The sequence below is a fragment of the Nomia melanderi genome, chromosome 10 (genome assembly GCF_051020985.1).
Source record: "Nomia melanderi isolate GNS246 chromosome 10, iyNomMela1, whole genome shotgun sequence".
Lineage (NCBI taxonomy): Eukaryota > Metazoa > Arthropoda > Insecta > Hymenoptera > Halictidae > Nomia > Nomia melanderi.
In genome coordinates, this window is record NC_135008.1 from 10904167 (window position 1) to 10929429 (window position 25263).

General features: G+C 39.9%; 1 protein-coding gene across 3 annotated transcripts in view; it reads right to left on the reverse strand.

Moving 5' to 3' along the window:
* Window positions 1-25263, reverse strand: part of Sema2a (Semaphorin 2a) — a 617363-nt gene that overhangs the window by 439211 nt on the left and 152889 nt on the right. For 2 of the 3 annotated variants that reach the window (XM_076371273.1, XM_076371272.1), the window contains exon 2: window positions 17087-17316. The exons of the other annotated variant lie outside the window; for it this stretch is intronic. The gene's annotated coding sequence lies outside the window, so the exon portion shown is untranslated. The remainder of the gene's footprint in view (window positions 1-17086; window positions 17317-25263) is intronic. 3 annotated transcript variants of the gene reach the window in all.

The following is a 25263-nucleotide window of genomic DNA, read 5'->3' on the forward strand; positions in this document are numbered from 1 at the left end:
ACTACATACATTCCTCCATCTTCATACCACAACCATTAATATTCCACTATTTGCCTTTACGAGTACAAATTTTCCAAATCTATTAATATAACACAAATGAAATAAACCATACGATTATGCTTTCATTTATGCAATCACAAACAAATATATTTCAATTTACATGATAATTACGTAACTTCTGGTTTCAGTAATCCCACAACAAGACGACCGAATCCCTTTCATCCATCCGGTGCTCGTGGCGTGAAATGTATCCCTCCGCGCAGTTCGAACAATTCGAGAATCTGTTCGTTAAGTACTATAGGGTGTCGCGAAAGTCCTACACGTTTCAGTTGTGTTTTAGAATGTCCAATCCCTCCATACCTCCAATACCAATCCCTCATAGATTAACGATGAAGGAAGAGGGTGAACACCGAGGATTTGCCGGCCGAGTAATTGAAAGCTGACGTGAGCCTCAAGGCGCAGAACGTTTAATAGCCAAAGTTAGTCGCGTTTCTATGCAAATTAAATGCTTATAGCCATTGAGAGGTGGGCCCTGTGGAAGGGCGACGATGGTGGTAGTAGCCGTTCCCCCTTGTTGTTTATCTACGGGGGGAGGTTCTTGGTCGACTCGTAACGCAAGTAGTTAGTGCCTGTGGGCTGCGACGAACGGCCAACGTGTGCAGAATAACGATAAGCTCCTAATGCCACCGAACAGGGGCCATATTTATGTGTCTCGCATGTTCCCCGTTTTTCTTCGTCCGTTATTGCCACTGAAAGTGATCCACGGATCCGGGCTTCTGCCACTGTTTCCGTATGCGCGTCACAGCCTCGAAAATATCGAATAGAATCTAACAAACTGGGATAAGCTCGGATCGGACAGGGGAAGCTCACGCTCTATCGGCCTGTGTTTATATTGTATTAAGACGCAGGAACGGTGGCAGAACACTTCACGCGTACCCTGGAAAGTTTTATTTGGAGAATAGTTACGTGCAACGAAGACTTTCGTAACTAACGGAGGAATTACTTCTTGCAGGTATAATGATTGTTTGCTTAATATAATATGTATTAATACCTACATAAAGTAGCTACCTACTATACCTAACTATACCTACATAGCTTCTCCCTTAAATTATTCAAAATTAACGTTTCACTTACGACGTTCCAATACGATATAATCGCACAATCACAGAAATTGCAATGTCAGCGAGGGAAAAGGCGACTTTACTGACAATGTGAAACAACTTGCAATATAAAATATATTTATCGGTTAGACCGAGATCAGTTCAGATTTAACTGCGAAAAACTAATAGTTAAAACCCAGAATAAATATTTTTTTCATGAATTTTATGTTAATTTAAGATTTTTAATTATTTTTTTACTGGTATTGAAGCTGAATATCTATTAACATGAAGTCCATGAAAAAAATATTGACTCGGAGTTTTAACTATTAATTTTTCGCTGTTAAATCTGAACTAATCCGATTCGTCTCGCTCTACCCTACCCCGTAGACGCATGAATGTTAAACCGCTCGCTCCGAGCCTTGCATCACTTTCCGTTTCATCAACTAAGTTACTTTGCTCCCTCAGTTGACGCGCTACACAAGTCTTCCCCGCGAAAAATCCATTCTGAATCTTCGTCCGAGGTGTCGCTCGAAATCCGTGCGAGCCCTCGCGGAGTCGGCGGCGATTAACGCATGAACACCCCCAGACATGCGTGTCGCACAACACCGGACACGTATCACGGCAGACGACGAACGACGAAGACGACACGAGAGAAAGGCGTAACCCCATCCGGCGAACGGGGTCGTCTCGCAGAGAGGACTACTGTTTACACTTAACTTTATTGCTTTCCGGGCAAATGCGTGGCGGCTGACTCAGCGCGGAATTAAAACCCCTTTCGTGAGGCGCGGCTATCAGTTGTCGCTGATCAGCTCGGATGCGGATGAGGAAAAGGAAGAAGTTTCTGGGTAGGGTCGGCCCGAGAAGGGGGGGGAGCAAGGCCGCAGACGCTTCCGTAGCCCTAGGACGGGAACCCCCACGGTGGACACGGCCGTGAGTTGTTTAAGGATCCAGCCGCGCTGATATCGGCGGCCCTTCGAACACGTGCGGGACGAGTAATATTCGTTTCTCTGCAGGCGGTGGTAGGGACCACTGCGATAAGGATCGCACCCCCACACAGTACCTATTCTCACTCTTTCGATCGATAATACGCTCGATCTACGACGACATCGGCCTAGACAATAACGAATCTACGAGTTCGAACTTTACGATATAAAGGGTGTCCAAGGTTTTAATGTTCAAACTTTGTCAGTATATTCTATGGCACTAAATAAGAAAAAACTGTTATGTAGACATAGGTCATATAGAGCTTCTTTCAAAAGTTATAACAAAAATACGGAATACAAGTAATATAGGAATAGTAACCGACTTTCTGTTACTGCGAGTACTGGCGTATGTTGGAAACCTACACTAAAATTTGTGCGTACTATTTTCAAAATAGGCTGGAAATCTACAGCTGGAAATAAAGTAATTTTTACTGTATAGGTATAACCTAGACTTACCGCCATATTTCATTGAAATCGGAAGGGGTAAACTTCTCGCAACACTTGTCAGACCCGAAGCTGACCCTCTCGGACCACCCGGAAACTTTAGGAATTGTTCGTATCTAGATACGCGGTACGGAATGCGTGGCGATGGTAAACTGCGTTTCATATACCCAATTTGCCGGCCATTATGGTCAGTCCAACGAAATTTCGGTTTGATGCGACGGTCATTCGTTACGCCTAGAGGGAACCCTCTTCAACCGAAAATTTAACGCGTCTGATACACGGGGAGATGCATCATCCATTAATGAAACGTATAAACCTGAGGTAATTAAATCACCGTGAAGTCAGGATTTTTCTAATGAACCTTCGGAACCAAATATTGTCTCTTTTCACGCGCGGTGACGTTCGTCGTAGCTGAAATTCTTCGCATGTAAATATTTTACTTCAGTCGTCTAATTAGTCGGTCCAGACGCTTAATTTTCGACGATCTTACGTTTTTTAAATTTAAATTCACGTCAATCCGTATTCCACGTGTCTATCTACATAAATTTAGAAATTCATGCATATAAACTGCATTTTATACTTTTATATGCTTGAAACAGAAATCAAGGGATTCATTAAGCTTAACGGATTTATTGTTGACATCGAAGCACATTATTCACGTTTTTTTCGTTTCCCGTTTCTTTCGATCGATTTCCTATTTAGTTCATTATTCCGAAATTGTAATCCGATTCCGATGAAATTCTACGTCAAATGGGAAGTCATGTGATTAAAGAAGATTCGAGGATTTTCAATACCAAATCGTTTATTTATAGGCGTCTCTCTTTATCAGGAAAATTTGTAATTAACGTAAAGTGCTAAGTCTTTCCTAGCAGAGAACGACGACATTCTCAACTTTGTATTTTTACGAATAGAAGAAATTTGGAATTTATATATAAACAAATCAATATATGTTATATACAAATAGATAAAAAAAATAAACTCGAGTTTCTATATTAGGTCTACTCCAAAGTCATTCTACCTAAATGAAATCCACAAATTAACACCACGCTGAAGCATGTGAGAAGTCATTAGTAACGATGGAAATTTATTGCTAAGGAAATATCAATGAATGCATTGAAAATGTATTATTTTTTTTATTCAAAAAGAAATTTCCAGTAGACATAATATAAACCACAGCAAACACAACAGTTTTCATGAATAAGTCTACACTGGTCTATTTACGTACCATTATTCAACTCTTCACACAAAGTTAACTGGGTGTGCAACGTTGTGAACTCTTAAGCAATCGTGCTGAAGATTAACACATTAATGCAAGTATCATGTTTCGTGAAAACATTAGCTACTGTATCATAATTTTACATTTAAATTGATGCATTATTATTGAACTTATTAAAAAGATAGTGCCTTAACTTTTAGGTCTGGGCCTGAATTTAACCTTCAATCCTTTGCATAGGCGCTTCTCAGTCGCTAATTGATTTGTCACGGCAAAATGATAAAGTTTGATATTTAATATTAAACTTTGTACAGTACATCAATATGTGAAATACTAAAAAAAATAATTCTTCAATTTATGTGCGATTTCTCGTCAAGTCAGTTTGAGAAAATATCGATATCTTATTAGAAAATGGTGAGTTTTCCAGGGAAAAACTTTAGAAGTCTGAAAATTACCGATTAATGTTAAATATTCTCGTTTGTAACGATTGATAAAGAGATGTATTGTATTTATTTGTGTTTATTTATTTAACTACCTCTACATAGTAACAGTATCAACTATATAATGAAAATTTCACTGGTTTCAAAATTCACGATATTTTATATAGAGGTCTGTGAGACCGCACATCTGTACTTAAAAGTTAAGAATAATTCTTTCGTGTAGATGATAGATTAATACTCCTACAGAAATAAGAACACGTACTGTTCTCCTGTAAGCTGGAAATATCACAAAATTAATACGAATTTGTTTAATCTATTTAACACTAACAGTATCAAAACAGCATTAATGCAACAATGGCTAACACAGTGGCATATGCAAGATCAAAAGGATTTGATAAACTTAACGAGATGCGGTGAATATAACCTGCTCTAAGCAGGGAAACAGGAACCCAGGGCGATAATCTGGAGGCTTACGTGGGCACGATTGCTCGTTTCGTCACGACGATGATCTGGCTGTGCAAAGCAGCTCTTCTATTATTGATAGCTTGCAGGTGATAACGCGTACGGCAGCACTGGCTTGCTGTAACTGACTCCGATAATCATAGTTGCAGCCAGAGAATCCCTTGGCGCAATTGCGAGAGGAAACTGGCAAATACGGGTAGATTACGGTCTTAACGGTCGATAGAATAAAATTCGAATGGAATTCATTAACGGTTCACGAGAAATTGTTTCTAAATCCTTTCGCGCGGAAAGGATCTATGCAAAGTGTAAAATCTTCCTTTGAATCTATGAATTGCAGATAATAATTATAATAAAGGTAACTGTATTCGTTTAAACTCGATTTCTCGTAATACAAGCTTTAGAAAGTGAGAACAATATTTATTGTCTCATAGTAAGTTCTTTTTTTTAGATACCTTGTGTATTCGCGAAAGAATTAAATGTATTACTGCAGATTCCGCAATAAATCTCAATTTCTGTCAAAGGAAAAGGTGAATGGCATAAGTAATACGCATGAAAAGTTTATTTGAAACATTTATACAGAAGAATAGTCATATACTCAACAAATGAGAAACTTATTTTATAAAATATCCGTTGTACTCATTTGTAGAATATTTGTCAAGACTTGGCGCAGAATGCATGCAAAAAGCAGATGCATTATATTCGAGAAAGTTGGTATTCTAGGTTTCATAGTATGTGAAACTCTTTGTACAATCATCCGGCAGGTTAAACTTTCTTCGCCGGAAAAAGTAATATCGTGGTCTATTGTACGTTGTGTGGTTGAATTGTAAATTCCCCGTTGAATAAAAATATGCATTTTTCTTTTCCGTGTTTCCGTCATCCTCCCTTTTGTCCGCCACCTTTATAATTCTTATCGTCAGGTTTTGTTAGTCAGTCACGATTCTTTACTTTTACTCTAGCTACCTCTCCCAATCCCCTCTTTCTCTCTCAACTTTAGTCCCTGCTGCTTCCCACGATAACTAAGCCCCTCGCGACTTTACTTTTTATTCGATAGCGAGTTGTTCGTTAACTTTGTTAACCTCTGATCACGGATCGTGTAATTTTTTTCTCGTTACTCGATTTTACACTGGTCATTAAAAATTGACGGAGTTTTCTCTCGCCGGAGGGTAATACTTTTGTATTCTAATTGCGTTAATTGGTACCAGTAATCTCCTTCGCGCCTAGTACTTATCAGCACCATTATTGATAAAATTCAACGAACAGTATTTCGCTTTTCAAAGAGCAAGGTAATAAACGCAATATACTAAAGGGAATAGTTTAAAATATTATAAAATAGCATAAATGAATTACTAAATACGTAAATTTAAATGATTGCTGAACAGCAAATTTTGCCATTTACTTTTTGCTTTTCATTTGATGTACGATTGTTCTTTATCTGATGTAACGATCGCCAAATTCCAGAATACCTTATGTTCCAGTTCAAGCAAACCCGTTAAACAAGAAAATTAATATTTCACTTAGGAATTTCACGACGTACATTTAGCAAAATTATCTGTTCACTTTACCGGAATAACTTTAGACAAATTTATAAGCCCACTGTAAGTCGACCACATTAATTTCTACCCTCGCTCCTACAACACACTGCTAACATTTACAACGCCGCTCCCTCAGACACTTGAATCACTGCCAACGACACAGTCGAAAAAAAAGGAGACAAAAGAAAAGTCCCTAACACGCCGTTTTATCATCGCGCGAAATTAATTCCGCCGCAAAAGGATTAAACGTGCGGGACGATTTAGTGAAAAATAAATTACGGTTATTGGCCGGCAATACGTTAATCCCCAACAATCGTTGTACCGTGCGTAATATGCGGACTTTATTTTTTCAGTTTTTCATAAAGGGATATCATGCTCCCCTTCTTCGCGCAATAAAAAATCTTGTGCAATATATATCGCACTCTGTAAATGCGAGAAATATAATTCTAAAGCTCTTTTGACGTCGGGGAGCGTTAAGGGGATGTGCAACGGTCGCCTGAAATGAAAGAAGTATATTTTTGAAGTAATATTTTCGTAATATAGTTGATACTATTGCTATTTAGAAATATTTAAATAATTGAAAATAAATAAAGACGATAAATTTGTTTATTAGTTGCTACAAACGTGAACATTTAACATGAATCAGTAATTTTCAGGTCTTCATATTTAAATATTAAAACTAGACAAATTTTATCATAATAATGTAACAAAGATTCTTGTACATATATGTTTCCATACATTCTAGAAAACAGAAAATATAAAATGTAGAAACGTATGTATTTAAGAAATGAAAAATTCTGAAATACGTGGTGAAATGCGAGCATGTGATTGTGGTTATAATTCATTTTAACCATTGTTTTATAACAACCAATGAAACGCTCGGAAAAACTTTTCCATTAAATTCAGCACATAGTTACGAAATTGTTTTGTTCATACGGATGCTCCGTAAATACCGTTTTTCAGTAACGAATGCATAAAATTTACAGTGAATGCATATCTGCAATAAACATGGAATTCATGTTCATATTTCAAATTCGAGAACTCGTAACAATGACGTTATTGACTTGTCAGTATGAAAATGAATTCTGCGTTTATTGTGGATACACATTCACTATAAATCTCAAGCATTCGTTATAGAAAAACAATATTTACGTTCAAATGTCAAATATTTTGTTACAACAAACGAAAATGTGAAACGTTCTCGCCCGAAGTACTTAGGATGAATAATTTATATGAAAGATTAGCAAAATGGCGAACGTTCAAACAAGGAAATTCCAGAATTTATTTTTTCTCAAATAATTTTTGAATATAAAACTCAATCTTTAATATGAACTCAACATAAAAATATTTTACAGTTGACGATAACGACAATTTATTTTGTACTCAGTTATTTGACCGATCACAGTGTGAACTTACATATAAAGTGTTAACACTAAACGTACCGCGACCGGTCAAATGACCGGTTTTCAAGTTAAATTAAAAATTCTGCATTTTCTTTTGTTCATTCAACTTTATATCAATTTTTATATTGTCTAATTAATTAGTTTTCTAATTTTTGTCTTTTCTTTTGTTTATGTTTTCACTAAGATAAATTTGTCGTTTAATTTGTTTACCTTTATTCTATAATCAGTTATTGATCGGTTACGGTAGGAATAGGTGTATATCAAATACCAGTGTGTTTAGTGTTAAGAACAAAACGTAATCGATGAAGAATGACCGAAATGCTTGCGGGATCGGCGATAAATAGCATAATGTGCGTAGGAACGCACGCAATTATTCTAACTTGCATAGGAAAAACCGCGGAATCTCATTTCACCTGTTCACTGACGATCAGTTAAACAACTTAAGCTCGATCGGGTCCATTCAATCGAACGGAATCGGCCGTTCGAGTGCAAGTTGCAGCGCGCACGCGATATTTTCGCAGTTCTCCTTCCCGAGAGAACAGAAATGGTCGTTCCGTTGGTTTGGGATTGATCGTAACTCGTAATTCGAGAACTAGAGTGGTATTTAATTATCCGCGGGTGAGTTTCTAAATCGAAAACGTTATTAGCGGATTATTATTAGTTCGAAATTTAATTCACCTTGCCGATCGTCAGCCACTAATTGGAACAACGTTGTCCGCGGACGTGTCGGAACTCTTGTTTAATTAATGAATGAAATCGCTGGCCGGGCAAATCAGTTAATGAAAAACAACGGCACGCGTGATAAACCTATTATTAGTTGGAACGGAAACCTCCGATGATTTTCGAGCCCATGATTTGGCGATCGGTGATCGCGGTTTTCAGGTGTACATGTGTTCCTGTGGAATGTTTCAGTGAAATGGATACCTCAATTAGGATTCATATCGTATTCGATTTATTTTTACTGTTCGGGAATTTGTTAATTGGGGGTAACTTTGACTTCGGTTCTAGTGCAATGGCAGGAAACGGGAGATGATAGGAATATTTGCTGAGTAATTAGTACACACATTCTACGATAAAAATTGTAATTAGACCCTGGGTACTGTTTGATAAAGCATTTCTTTGTCTTTTAATTAATAATAAATGTGAGTAATTTTGACATGAAAACTTTTCAGTCTCTAATTAATTAATGGCAGAGAATGAAACTGAATATAACATTATCAACACTAAAGTGTGTCTATTATTTATCAGCTATTCGAGACAATTTTTAACTGTATTTAGGTTTCTTATGTCTGTAATGTGTACGATAATCAACGATTTATCGATTTCTAATTCATAAGTAACTCGGAAAGGGGATGAACGTCACGATTTCGGAATAATATTGACGGAAGTTGTTATTTATTAACTATTCCAGACAGTTTTGAAGAACGCTGACTTTTTTTGCGCCAACTCCGTTCAAAACTAGTTTCTGAGAGGTGCACTTTGAAACTTTCCATCTGGAAAAATCCTTCTCTTCTGCACACACGCCGAGTGTATACATTTTCCCGGGAACCGGGGATTGTTAGCACAGCGAAGAAGATACCTGAGATAGTACAAGCATAGAGGGAGCACGCATAAAGAATTACTTGATTCTCACGGTACGCGACCTTTTCGCTGCTCCTTTTTTCCTGATCCAACATACGTTTCCGGGAAGCCAAGAGCAGCTACTGCCGTTTCTGCTGTTGCTTTCAAAACGCAGAGCAAACAACGTTAGCGGAATGGTAAATAAAACGAAGAATCCCAACGGGATTTTATTTATCCTGAGAAGCTTAAAATTCTTCGAAATTGCATCTCGCGACATGCAGAGGGCGGATTACTCGAAAGAAACAATTACAAATATAAAGAACCTTTGTGTGCTCAGTGTGCATTCCTCGCTGAAATCATGAAACTTTACAAAGAAGATTGCTTTACTGAATCGTTGTAAGGAATTAAATTTAATTACTCGAAACTATTCATTAATTATTCGATAATAATATTAACGAGATTACCGAGCCATTCGTCGCTGAAAGAAATTAATTTTTGCTCCGTTCGCATTCATTTCGTTTCGTTTAATGAAATTTTACAAAACGAATGAAAGCAACGGAATTGATGGATTTTCAATGAACATTTCCCATAAGAAATCGTATAACAAGAAGTGACGCAATAAATCATATTAAATCAGATAAATGTGGACGATATTAAATTAAATGCCTTTCGAAATACACCGATAAGCAAATGAAGAATATTCCTCTCTATTATTTCACTGAAGAAGCATCTTCAGTCGATTAGGAAATATTTAATAGCAGTGAAGGAACGAGCTCTCAAACGAACCCCTTTTGTATGCAAATACACGCGACTGCAACTGGTAATAAGGGGCGTGTAATACGCCCCTACATCTGTCTTGGTCCGCCGCTTCTCCCCGTACACTCTCCGCACTCTGTTCTCCCGATCTCGTCAACCAATGGCGGAATTCAATTTAGCTCGCGATAAAATCGTCCGTTTTTCTAAACGTCCGACTCGGTGTAACCTTCGCGAAGGGATCCTAAGTGTTCCAGCTATTCGAGATCTCCACGAAAAAAGGGTCCCGGCACCTTGCGATTCAAACAGTCAACAGTTTGGAAGAAATAGCTCGTTACGCTAGATTCTCAGATAAAATTATCCATTGAAAAAGAATAGTTTAATTAACTGCTGAATCGAAGACTGTCATAATATTATTATTCGAGAGACTGTTCTGTAGATATTTCATAGGTGAATGAGTTAAATAATTATATAAATGAGAAATAGCAAGCAGGTTGGTCTCCTTGTTGAATTAAAATAAGTTGATAAAAGTGAGTTATTAAAAAGGAGTATTATTTTACAACTCCAGTGGTTTTGATTTTAAGATGAAATGGATAATTGTCTTGATTATTATAATGATAACTAGTAGAATGGTAACATACTTAGACGGAAATTCTCTTATATAGCACTAAACGTAATAAACATCTATTCCTACCGTAACTGGTCAAACAAGTGGTTATAAAATAAATAAAACTGGCTGGATGATATATTTTTCTTAATGAAAACAGAAACAAAAGAAAAGACAAAAATTGGAAAACTGGTTTATCGGATAGTGTAAGAACTGATATAAAAACAAATGGACGAAAGAGAATACAGAATTTTTAATCAATTATGAAAACCGGCCATTTAAACGGTCAGTTTACAAATATACACGTTTCATTTATTTCATATATAAAACAGTCTTCTTTAATATTTACATATTGTAAGCTGCAAAATGAAAACCACTAGTAAACAGTGGCGTTCAAAACTGTGTCATTCAGTACAACAGAAAAATATGCGCCTAAATAAACAAACATATTTTTATAAACGTAAAAGCTACCAAAATGACCTCTCATAAATACAATCATGTTCGTGAACTTGTAGTTAATATGCACAATTCATTTCGAAACAGATTGTATAACGTTATACTTGAATAAGGAATCATACGAGAATTTATGAATTTACAAGTGTTATCTCCAAGAAGAATAAAATGCTTCTTCAAAATGATAGTGAGAAGAATCTGCGTGTCTCTATTGGTTGTATCACGAGCGCATGATGAATGCCGAGCTTTTCTATTCGACGCGGCGAAGTTGAATAAAGGACTTCATTCGATTCACGAGGATTTCTGTTATCGAGTTATATAAATGATTGATACGCTACCGATAGGGCAGAAGTGTCCACTTTGTCTACAATCCGGCTGTATATCAATCATCTTCGAGTGGCCGTGGAGAATCGAATAAATGTTACGGCCATGTTCCGCGACTTGAATGTAAATCCGATGAGCAAGTATCGGACATAATTTTTAAAGAACGCATGCGATTCCCGTGATTTCGAATTCATTTTAATCATTCGCGAATGGATTTAATAACTGCTAATATATATAATTATTAAACGAAATGTTTCATTCGGAACTTATTCGCACGGGGAAAGTATAATTAGCGTCGATACCTGTATTTATTTAATTTCATCGGGAAAGAGGATTAACACTTGCTTCACGGACATTTATTGTGCAATTCATTCTATTGATCGCAGAAAAATTGGTGTTCGTTCATTTGGATTTTGGAAAATAGAGGTTTAGCAATATACAATTAAAATATACATTTGTGTTACTGCGTCAGTAAAAATCGACTGAAACATTTGTTATATAATGTTTATAACATTCAATATGCAACAAATTGACGCGTTCCGTAAATCTTGTGTTACGTGTCCCGTAGAAAATAATTTTTTTTTAGTGAGGAGAATGAAATAAATATTCGTTGACTCGGAAAGGTGGAGATTTACGAAACGGAAGAAAGCGATAGTTCCGTCGTGTACCACGCGGCGAAACGATGACCCAACAATTTTACCAGCGGACGGAAATGAAATTTCGCGGAATTTAGAATAACACGAAAGTTAGAAACACCATGCTGCTCTGACTTTTTGGAACATCCTGTCGACAGTTTTCACGGCGAGCGTTCAACTTTCTAGTAAATCCCAGAACGACGCGGACACTTTCTAAAACTTACCGCACCGACCCTCGAAATTCAAACACGGAATTTAATTAAAACTCGCTCCGACAGTTTTGCCAATCTGCAACACAAAAACGGAATGCGGACACCGCAATTTAAGGTGCATCCTGAATATCTTAACAAATGTTTGTCTTCGAGTATCAATCTGTAAATATCGGACAATAGTTGTTAATCGCGATAAAATTAATTGAACACAACAGAAAGTAAAAATATATACTTTAGAGCTGTAAATTTGTTCACTTCGGCAACTGATTCGTATTTCAATATAATACCTGACATTTTTCATCTCGCGTTGAATTTTTTAATAGAAAATGATCCATCATACCTTCCAAAACTGAATAATACAATTGTCCTAACTATCCAATTTTCACTTTATACATTCTATGCATCCCGTACAATAACCAATAACCAAAAAATCGTGCCGCATACGGAAGAAATCGATTAAGTTCCTTTTTTATTAAACTTTTAAAATTTGAGTGCCAAAGCTATTGATCGATTCTTACCTTTTTGAATTTGAAATAAATTTCCTTAATAATTGTTCCAACATCACGAAATAGTAAAAGGTTTTTTAAGTACGAAATGACATCAAATTTATTTCATTAATCAGAGCAACTGAAGTGCATAAAACGCGACGGGCACCAGCAGAAATCAAGCAAACAGCGATTTACCGTTTTTATCGATTATCTGATATTCTTGTTTATATGACAAAATGTTTATTATGTTCTAAAAAATATCGGCTATATCTCATCAGAAAACGTTGGATATTTCTAGTGAAAAACTGTCGAATGCAAAGAGTGAACAAATCGAACGTCGTGTCAATCAAATCGAATTACCACAATTCGCTAAATTGACCGACGATTATTTTCAAACATTTCCGTATCATAATATTACCTAACTCAGCGACATTCAGCGATACAAACACCCAACGCTAACAGCGCGATCCACTTAAATAATTTCACATTATGTTTTTCTCATTCTGCGTATTCTGTCCCGTAAACTCGGCGTTGAACGTGTTAATAAATCAAGGATTCGCAAAGCAAGCCAAAATCAATTCCGCAACATATGCTGGGCGCGGAGCGATCCGTAAAGCCCAGAGAACAGAGAAACAGAGAGAGAGAGAGGAACAGCGAGAGACGCACACGGTGGAAGAGAGAAATGTAAATTGAAACGATAAAAGAACCCTCGTCGAACGCGCGCAGGTTTCACGATTTATAGCTTACAGGCTGACGCATCAAAGGAATCCGGCCGAATCTACTTCGACCGGACACTTTCGTGGGGTACGTCGTATCGTGGAGAGGTCGTATCAATTAAAATTGGTTACGGTTTGCCCGACCGGATTCTGTCATCGAGAGCCGAGGGTCCATCGATCCCGGTATCGAAGTCGTAAAATAAAGATTTGGCCAAGAGGGTGGCCCAGCCGTTCTTTTTTGGAGGGTTGGCCCGGCCCGGCCCACGGTAACCCCGTATCCGCGCAACACACCGGTTCCCGATACCGTAGGGGCGGGTCGGTGTGTTGAATACTGATTCTCGGCGGACGCATACATTACCCGTGCGGATAAAAGATATTTGCATTTTGATGGACCGTGCTGAGTGCATTTGACGTTTCATATGCATTCCTCTTCGGCCGTCTGCGCCGCCACGCCACGCTTCGTGGCGAAAGTCGGGGAGGAAAAAAAGAGTCCACCACCCTCTGTGTACACCCTTTATTCGCGCCGTCACCCACGGTATTTGTATTTATTTCGAACACCCCGGGCGCTTCCCTGAATATCTACTAGATCCCACGGCTTTCGGAATACAATATCGCGGTGGGAATAATTGACAGGTTTTGGGAAGCCGTGCGAGGACTTGCTTAAAATCCGGGAAGATGCGAGTTGTTCACGTTAATAAGGTTTCGATGGCACGACGGTTTCGATAATCGGAAGATAAGTTGTTTTTGGTTAATCGTTCGAGTTAACAGTGAACATACCGCGAACGGTCAAATGACCGGGTTTATTGGAAAGTTTCAGTTTGTTTAAAGTTTGATTGGAAATTTTCTGTTTTCCCCTATCCCTATATTATCAGATTAATCAGTTTTCCAATTTTTGTCTTTTGTTTTATGTTCTTGGTGAGAAATATTGATCGTTCAACTTGTTTAGCTTTATTTTATAACTAGTTGTTTGATTGGCTACGGTACGTATGGATATATACGACGTGGAAGCTTAATTATTGATTATAATTGATTATTGATTCGTGTAAATATAATTTGCAACTTTGGAGTCTATTATATAAAAAAATACGAAGTAAAATATTGTTTTCCTCATTTCGAAGAATTCTAAAGAGTTATTTATTGTGACTTGTGCCCTCAGTCCCGAAAATGTTCGTTCGGTAGAGGTGCGACTACGCTGAAAACGAAAGCCGAGTATGGTCCACCGAAAACCGCAATTCATTTCCGGGGGCTAATACTAACGGAACAAGTTTGCCCATGGAACCGTGAAGCAGAAGGGCTGCTAATTTCTACGCGAAACACACCGAGCGAAACACCCGGTTCGTTCAAAAATCCCCGCCGGACTGTAAACTGCAAATTCGTCGGAGGATCGGGGCAATTTTAAGAATGCAGGCTACTTCGAATAAACCGGGAAACGAAGTTGGAAAGATATACACCGCGGAGTTAGAAGTTCAACATCGGTTGCACCGTGTGGAATAAGACACCGTGGGGAAGAGTCTTGTTTAACGAAGTTGCAAAGCGTTTGCCGAAGGAAAAGAGAGGGGCAGGCACGCCGGAGTTTTACTTAATATAATTAACAGGTTCCCAAGCAGTGTCTAACGAAGAAACTCGCCGAGTACTAAAATATACAATCTTATTCAGATCTGAAGAAAAGTGGCGTGTCGGCCGAATTAACAGGGACTACGGGAACTTTCGAATCGAATGCCTTTACAAGAAACATTCTTACTTGATGAATGGGAAAGCATTTGTCCTTGTGTAATACCACTTATGTAATTAAAACTCATAAAATACTGTACAAACTCTTCATTAAACACATTTTACTTGTAATTCCTTATTCGTGCAAAGGAATGTAAGAATTGATCTTGAAATATTCTGACGATTAGTCTTTAGCAAAGACACTTTAACCTTATATAAATAGATGAGTAAATAAACACAGAGTGACTCTGTCTTTAAGAAGAAGACTGTTAATATGTTCCCTGCCTCCAGTTGTTTCATTCGCGATATTTTCTGTTGCAATATTCTACTGAATCCGACAAATCTTTTAAATAAAGTGTAGAAAAATTTAAACCATGAAAAAGTTATTATGTTCCTAAATACATCATTCCTCATAACTAGACTATATTTTTGTGTATTTACGGGGAATCTGAAAGTGCAACATTGCACAAAATGTACGCAATAAAATACATAATATATAACATATCCGAAGTGTAGTGTTTCTTACAGTGTTTTTCAGGAGAAACTGTTTCCACTGTGATTCTATTTTTATGATTATGTCCTTAAAAATTTGTACAAAGATCTGCAGTCTATCTATAACTTTAAAGCACCAGATCTATAGCACCGATTTCATTTCATTTCTCTACAGCTACATCCGTTACATCCGTTACAGCTACGTAAGATACAAAACGATAAGCAAACCAACAAACAAAATCCCGAAATCGAATGGAATAATCGCGTGAAAACCGATGATCTGAAAATATTAACACTCCCCTAAAAAGCATGGAAACAGAAGAATCGCGGACAAAAGCGTGTTATTCCCGTCAATCCATGTTACAAGTTTATCTGTTCGGTATACAATTTTTCCGGGACCGCTGTGCCGGTGTGTACTTATCTGGTGGACGCGGAATTTACTCGATTTATATTTCGCCGGCCGTCAATTTCTGCCAGCGTATAAACAGAGAAAGAGCAACGGATGCAGATACCGCAGCGATGGATGTTTGCCATGGGCATCGGAATATGAATGTTCCCTAGAAATTATTCATGGTCGCCGATATTAAAAGCTTTCTGTACGGCCTCTCCGGGAATCAATTGCCGAAAACGTCGATATCGATGCGCGACCCGAAAACCAGGATAAACGCCGGGTTGCGGTCACAATGGGCCGAAAGACGTGGCAAATTGAAAAATCACCAGGCCACCGCACCGGGCGTAACGTAAACGAGCGACTTGCTGCGCGCAGGTGCGCGCGTGTGCGACCACGAGAAAATGAACGAGCCTCCTCCGATAGGTTGTTACCAGGGCGAATTTTTCCTCTAAATATCTCGCGTTAACCAGCGATTCGGCTTTGTTTAATCTCTGCCGCACGCTAGGACAGCCATTTTTCCCGGGCTGCCATTAACCATTCCGAACCACTTCTGAATACCCTTCGTCGACCCGGTATGTTCCAATGGCATTTATAGCCGAGGCATCTTCTATTATTCGATATGAATTGTTGTACTTGTAATTATATTGTGTATCGGAAGTGTGCGGTATGTAATGTAAATTTTCTGGTTGCGAATAAGTAAATGAACTTGCTGCGTTATTACTGGTTTCATTCATTGTAATTAAATCAAATGAAATGTTAACGCTGAATAAATTTAGTTGTTTACACGTTCGTAAGGTCAACGTTCATCAAGTAATTGAATATTATGCAATAACATATTATCTAGCTCCAGATTTCATTATAGATGCAATAGGTCATCTGATGAATAAATCAGAAAGAGAAAGTATCATAAAAAATAATGACACTATTTCGACAATACATTCTACTAGTACAATAAAATTTCTTCAAATTTCTTTTAAGGTATATTTACTACATCCGTTCCAGTTTGAATCAAATCGTAAGTGCATTACTATTCAGATCGATGAAATACATGAGTCAGAGTTACCGTCGATAATTGTAAGAAGTAGATATAGCGAACAATGACCAGACTATAAGAATTCATAATACAAGGCGGGTTATCGATCATGAAACTCAAAGTGGAGTAACTCACCGTTCTAGCTGCAATTTTTTCTACCGGGCGTCGTATCTCGCAAGCAAGACCTCGAAACCGTAGTCTCGGCTGTTTGTTGCAACTTTCAGGATTTTCGCACTCTCTTCGAGGGAACCGCGGTCCCTTCACTTCATGTCACGGTAATTGCTGTCACAGAACAACACTCTGACGCGAACAAAGTTGCGTCTTCCTGATTTCCGACCGGCGACCTTTGTCTGGAGTTACCATGTCTGGAAAAAGGAGAAAGCGCCCGGAACGGTACAATACAGTGTATTCTTACTATGCTTAAATAATGTTCAAAGTTTTAGTAGCTATGTTCAATCGCCCAGACAGTTTATCTAATTCCACATTTCAATGCTGGATATTCAAGTAACGTTAAATATATTATTTAAATATTTCGAAGAAACACCTTCAGTATTTAAATAGATAAATTTTATACATTTCTTCCCGTAATTAACACATTTCAGTATCATAAGTAAATTAAACAAAACAAACAAAGAAATCAAGAACTTCACTGTGAACGTTATTTAACACACAGATATTACATTTAATTAACTCCAGTAGATGTTACTATTTCATAAAGAATTAAATTATTTACACTATTCATCCACGAAAAGACAAACCAATATAAATTTATAATTAAACGAACCCAAGCAATTCAAACCTATCAGAAGAGAATAAAACTATTTGAATATACGATTGCTACAAAAACGAAATCATTCGAGTCTACAATTAAATCGTTTACAAGAACGATTCTTTCCTTTACGAATCGCAAGAAGTTGCAAAGCTTCTTACCAAAACGTCGGAAAGTACAATTTTAATTCGTTCGAACACACAGCTAGTGATTCGAGCACTCGAATCGGGCCATCGATGCGTACCTACACGCGGTGCTCGTAAAAAAGACAATGGACAGTGTCGAAGCGTAGACAACCTATCGCCCTCCTCCTATCAGCGTCAGTAATACACGCGGCTATTTTTCACACCACCCTCCTGTCGCTCTCGTTCCACGATTCGTTTCGGCTCTCTATCTTCCTCGACCGCGCGCGCGTTCATTCGCTTCCCCCTCCCCCCAAAGCTCGCCCTACGACCACCGGACAAGGTAGTTCTGTCGATTTAAGATTGTCGAAGTTATAAAGCTTCTGAAGCATTCCCTCGGGTTCCCAAGTTTTCCCCGAACTTCTCCGGGTCCTCGTCTGTACCCTCGCGTCCCCTCGTCCTCTCCTGCACTCAACGAAGTCCTCTCGCGGGCCCACTTTTTCCCGGTCGCTATTACACGCAACGTGTCAAAGGAGTAATTTTCCTGTTTCGCGGCTCAAGTTTCCGTTGATCGCTCGCTCACAAACGGGAGATATTGCACATAATGCTCTTCAGTGGTTTCAGCCGGGTTTCGCCTGCATTATATATGCTTCTGTGCAGCGATCGCGTCGAAACGCAATAAAATCGTTACGATACGCCAGTGGGGTGCTGAGGGAGCATGGAAACAGGGTACTTAACCATGGCGGTGTACAGAACAATATTATCCGGCTAATGGAAAAAAGTGTCAGCCGAAATTCTATACCTGTAACGGTGACGAATAAAATTTTATTCGAACAATTGGTTGTTCTTTTAAGTGTTTATATCAGTTTTTATGGGATCGCTTAATTATTTCCGTGAAGGGATAAATATTTATGTCGACTGTTAACGTTTAATTATTTTCGGGTATTGAATTAATATCATAACTTCTGTATACATGATTTTACAACTTCTTTCTTGCTAACTTCAAAACGTTGATTTCCACTTATTATTTAATTACTCTCCTTTATAACAGTAAAGCGATCCCCAAGACGGATTTCCAACGATCAAAAATCCTTCAATTCTCATAAAAAAATCCTCTCCCCGCTTTCAGTCGTCCGAATGACGATAAATCGAGCCAAATTCCTTTCATTTCCATCAAAAGACACCCTCGCGTCTGGACGCGCCTCCAGCGACATTACGCGGGACCCAGTCTTATGGTGTCTGGTCTCGCGGAACGCCATTAAAACCGTACGTGCCGTCGCAGACGGGTGACGTCGAACAGCTCGAAAATAATGAATACTTAAACGCCGCGCGCCGAAGGGACTAACTTTTTATCAGCCGGCGGACCGAGCGCAATCGCGTTGTCGCGCTCGGAAAACGGGCGGCCGTCCGCCAAAGGAATCGACAGGCCGCGTTAATTTAATGAAAAATTCGCGATCGTGTGACGACATCGGCCGTTCTCGTATCGGGTAAGCGTTCGGGGGCTCGTTCTCGCTCAAGGGAACCATCGCGTCTGCGACAGGAAAAAGAACGTATGGAATTAATGATGGCGTTCCGACATCCTCTATCCCCCGAACAGCCCACCTTTTTCCCGTCTTCGTCTGGCCGTCTACTACTTGTCTCTCTGAAAGAACACCCTCGGCCGGCATTCCGCCGAAGGCGAAAACGTATCGGCGGACAAAGTCGGCGGGATGGAGCGCCGCCTCGAATAACGTTAAAACAGCGCAAGCAAGCAACCGGTGTAGGTAACTATCGGGAGAAAAGATCGTCACCGGCGGGGTTGTTGGCAGGGAGGGGGTTGGAAAATACCTACGCACCCAGTACACAGCCCCGTTCTCGCCTGTCTCGAATCGAAGAGTCGCGTCGGGGGTCGCGATACGGCCGAGCCACCCCTCGTTCGTTCTTCCTTGCCCTTTTTCATACAAACTCTCTCTCTCTCTCTCTCTCTCTCTCTCTCTTTCTCTGTTAGCCTCCGTCTTCCTCTCTCTCTCTTTCTCTGTTAGCCTCCGTCTTCCTCTCTCTCTCTTTCCCCCTCTCCCTATCTCTCTGTTGCTCTGTGTCTCTCTCGCTTTCCCTTCTCCCTTCCTCTTATTCAGCCCTCTATCTCCGACTCTCTCGAGGCAACGTAGTCGCAAACTCGTGCTTCCACCCTTCGAAAAAAAACTCGGCTTGCATTTCAGTAAAGAGCCAACCCATCCGCGTGCATGGACAATGGGACGAGACACCCTGCTAGACGGCCGACAACGCCCTTTCTTTTCGACACACGCGTGTCTGCGCGCTCACGGCGGCGTGTGCGTTCGCCGACAGGGAATAGCGCTTCCTCTTTCTCTCTTTCTCGGTCCCGCGTCCTCCCCAGTCTACACCTCTCTACTCCCCTGGCTCTCCTCATGTGTGTCTGACTTCTTTTTTAAGAGGAACTACAGCGTCGGCGACGATGTCTCGCCCCCGCTTCCTACTCGCGACGCGTGCACCCCGGCACAGTAGCGCGGAAAACAATTTTCTGTGTGCCAGCCGGAAGGGTACTCGTACGGGGAGTTGGTACTCGCCGAGCCGTAAGTACAACACCGTCTGCGGGAATTATACGAGACGCCGATTTCTGGCGTAATGACGCGAATCGGCGAGGCAGCCGCCTCCGTTCGCTCGTTTTGATGACGCTCCTCGGATTGTAGATCGGGTTCTTCGACAGTGTCCAGGCTTGTTTGATGTTTTCGAGAATGTTGTTGAGAATGATGTTGGGCAAATTCGTTGGGGAGGAGTTCGAAGATTAAGCATTTGTATTAGGTGATCCGGTGAGTTTCGATTGAGTTTTTAATGCTACTTTCAAAAAAGTAAGAAATACCTTTCGAAGTAATATAAACGACATTGCTTGTAGGATGATCTATTTGGTCGTGAAAATAGGAGAGTGCATGAGAAGCTGTTCCGTGTGTTAATGACATTTGTTAAGTATTATTGATTGTTTTTTTCGTTGCAAAGGATCGGCATGTATCCGTCTGTTGACTGTTAAAACTAGACGAAAGCAGCACAATTGCAATTTACTTTTGGTATTTTGTAGGTGCTACAATATTTATCTTTATTCATTGAAAACGCTTGGTGGAAATATCAAAAGCGAGGATCAACTTCGCAGTCGGTATTCATCGTATTCTTTTGTGCGAAGCATATTTATTTAATCATCTCCTGTAAAAGTCAGTAGACGCATTTCTGTATGAAAGGCGTCTATGGATGAGAATTATATTCAGGCTATTGTACGATTGGAGTCATGGATCAATCTTTTTAACTTGCACTCAACTTTTTCTCTGCCTTGTGAAATATTTTAATTCTGGGATTCATTGAAGGGTAGTGCGAAGCAGTACGTTCGTATTTCTTGGCGGAAATGGGAGTGCAAATGAAAAATTGCTCGTTTCAACGATGAACGTTCGGTCAATGTGTCAACGAGATCTGCGAGTATCATTTATTATTTTCTCGTCGTAACGATTCAATGCATTATTCGCTCCTGCTCTGCACAATGGAAATGAAAAGGTCTCATTTACAATTTGCTTAAAGCACACTGTGGACTCAACAACGCGACGCTCGGTTTTATTCGTACAAAAATCTTGCGAAAAGAAATAACAAAAGTGTGAGTAATGGTTCAAGCAATTGTTGAATAAAAACCAAATTCATTTAATCACCCAACTAAGAATCACAACAGTGAATAAATACTGTATTTACAATTTCATAATTGTATCAATTTCACGATCTTCAGTCTAAAAGAACATAACCAAACAAGACAGGAAAGAATTCTGAACCTTAATCAATACTCCAATCGTTTCCCATAAACGCAAAACATTTTCAATATCCAATACTTCCTAAAAAAAAAAAAAAAAAAAATCTTTATCCTTCTGTCACATCACATCAGAATCCACGAATAACCTACTAATCGTGAATCCCTCAAACAGCAAATCGAAATAATTATCCTTCGTACAGCTCGACAACGCTTCAAACGTCGACGTTCATCGCGAGAGCTCTCCGCCAAAAGTTCCCCGTCTCACGTGAATGCTCGTTACGTTCGCCTTATGAAGCGATTAAACCACCCGGCGCGAACGAGACGGCGCGCGGATTCATTTACAAATTCACCGGTTCGCGTTCGTCCGTTTATTTTTGTCCCGGTCGCGACGGGTGTAAGAACCGCGACGAGGGCTTACAAGTACGCTCGAGTTGATCCGCGCGTGCGGCGGTGGTGGCGGCGGGCGACGGCCCGATAAAAATCGCGGGGACGAGGGGCGTGCACCCGCTGAGAGCGCGCCATTATTCAAATTATAAACGCGTCTAACAATGGGAAACACGTTACTACTTTCTCGCCTGCTTCTCTCCGGCGCGGCCTCTCCAAACTCAACCTCGACCGGAGACGCGCACCCCGCCACGACCCCGCCCGCTCGGTTTCCTCGCGTCGCGAACGTCGAATCAGTCGAGTGCATTTACGAAAGTACCTGTATTCACACCTTCCGCGCGCTCGCGGGCGGAGGCTGCGAAACAGGAAGCCCCGGAATTCTTTTGTCTCCGCGTCTCGGCCCGTCGCGGCGTTGCCTTCCCAGAGGCGCAGCTCTGCGGCCGTTGCTCGTTAAAAAACGAAAGGGGCCACCCTCGTTTGTCCTAGCTTTATTTTCATTTCATCTTTCCCTTTCGCCGCCCACCTCGCAGACCTTCCATCCTCTTCTCCCCCCTGGCTCGCTCGCTCTCTCGCGCGCGCCGTTCGAAAGTAATACGCTGCCGCTTAATAACAATATTATGTCTGGATTCATACGTCGGGAACAGAGCCCGTGAGTAAACCTCGACCGAGCCCAAGAGGGTGCGCGCCAGACAACGGCCGCAATGGACATCGGGTACACCGGGGATGAGATTTCTCTTTCTTCCGGGCGTGCGGAGCGAAAACAGTGCTTGGACCTTTTTTCGTGCTTGCCGTGGACGGATGTAACTGAGCGCCGATGTTTTCCTCTGGTTACCGGGAAATTTTATCCGAGAAACGGTTCGACATCGAGCTGGATTTTGATTAGAGCTTTTACGATCGCGTTTCTAGGTATATTCGAGTAATTGATAGTTCGTGTGTTTTATCTGTGTAGAGAAAATAATGGATGCGTGTATTCGGGGTTGCGAATTGTTTGATGTTGAAGGGTATTGAAGTATAATAATTTCAAGCGGTTGGGGATGAAAATTGAGTTCGTCGTTTAATTTAAAGAACGAAAGAGGCTCGGAATGCGGATTGTTGTTTTAAGAGGAAGTAAAGATAATGAAAAAACTTGCGAAAGAATGGAAACTTCGTAACGACTAATACCCCCGACCGAGGAAATAATTATTCAACGTCTTCTACAATCGAGCGCGCCCGTTAAATTCAAAGTTACTTAAATTATCTTCGTATCTTCTTAGGAAAGAAAGAATTCAGGGAATATTGTTGAACTTTAATTGCCAATTAATCCTGTCCCGTCCAGTCTTTCATTAAATCTCATTGATCGAAATAATCGTTTCGGAGCGGACATTAGTCCAATTAACATACTCTGTATTCAGTGTTGAATTAACATGACGAAATAAAATCGTCCTGACAAAGGGAAGTATGTATGAGCGAATTTCAATGCGAATACAAAGGCTACTATGGGCAGACCGCGTACCCATTCAGTGGTTTCTTCGTTAAACAGGTAAATTGTTTTTGCTTCGAGAATGGAACGGGAGATAAAGTTAAGCTGATTTTTGTCGAATAAATCAATGATCGAGTCATCGTGAAATTACTGTTTTTTTATAAATATAAATGAAATTATTCTTCTTTTGAGTATAATCAATAATCATCAATAGCAATAATCATTTATACACCAAAGAATTAGAAAAAGGGTAACTAGATCATTGTTAAACGGAAGATTCAATTTAGATACTATTAGAACTTAAAAAATTATTACAATGGGATAAATGAAATTGAAAGATTCCTAGATCCACAGTGCAAAACTTAACAATAGATTTACAAACATTTATTGTGATGTTTATTCTACTCTTCCTAAAAAGATTGATGTTCAGATATAGGAAAGTACATATCTAAAAATATTATTAGGAAACATATTCGCGTAATTACATCAATCAGAATCGACCTGAACATTTAACAAATAATTTTTATAAAATTCTGTATCCATAAAATTGACTTGTACTGTAAATCTAGTGTTAACATTACCAAAATACAAGAACTGAGTCCAAAAACCTCCGAGTTCAAGTATTCGTATTTAAGGACCTATAGATCGAAGGATCCAAATCCATGGATTCCTGAGCCCAAGAATCCAGCTCACAAACTCCTTAACAAAAGTCTTTACAAATTTATTTGCCACTACGATTTTTATCTTTGTAATTTCCTATATTGAAATCGATATCGTAGAATAGTTTGTTTTTACAATGATACTGCTATGTCTTTACGACGTTTATTTAATTGAAAAAGAAAACTGTGCCATTTTTACGTGTTCGGCGGGTTTCAACGCGTGTACTACAAGGCCTCCTAATATGGCAGGTCTATTCCGTTCTCAGTCTACGATTGTATTAACGATTCCATTGTTGGAAGGCTTTGTTCTTGAGGATCTATCACCGGGAATTTGGTGGTTCTCTGCCAGGCTATCTCTATAAGACCCAAGCTACAGCACCCCTAGCGCTCGCCTCCCGCTGCCTCTTAACAACACTTCAATTAGTTCCGACTTAACGGCTTTCAGTTCCGGTGACTCGTGACCGGAATGTTGGACAATTATTCGTTGAACGATAACTGTGTAACGCGAACTTTCAGCTCCAAAACGATAATATCCGTTCCGAGGAAGGCGGTCGGTCGATTCATACGTACACGACATTATTCTCGCGTGTCAATTATTACGAAACTTCTTAGAAAATTCTCGGGAAGTTGGCACAAGGAATTTCAGCGCACTTCACGAGAGCTTAACCGTATTTCGTCACGTTGAATGCGAGACCGATAGTGGAGCTAACACTTACACGAATCCAGACGATCAAAGAACGACAGGCGTGTGCACGCTGGAGGCAATCAAAGCAATAGGCGAGTTCAGTTTCATCGGTTCGAACCAAGAGACCAGAAGAGATCTAGCGTAGAACTGGGAGATGATAAAATCGAGTATCCGGCGCAGGAAAAGTGAAGCGGAGCGGTGCGCGCCGCTTAATGTGTTTGCGCGAACCGTTACCTATACGGAAGCGTCTAGGAAATGAAATACCGTTGCGTACGTAAACGAGCTATCAGAGCTCGGCCAAGTAAATAACTAACTTTCTTGGCTCGAGCGCAGTGCCTTAAACTATCACGGGAAGCTCATTACGTGCCCGGTGTCGCGAGCCTCTCTTTACACGGGCTAGAAAGCTAATGCTCTGATTACGAAGCAACGACTTCGCTGATTAGAATCGTCAAGGAA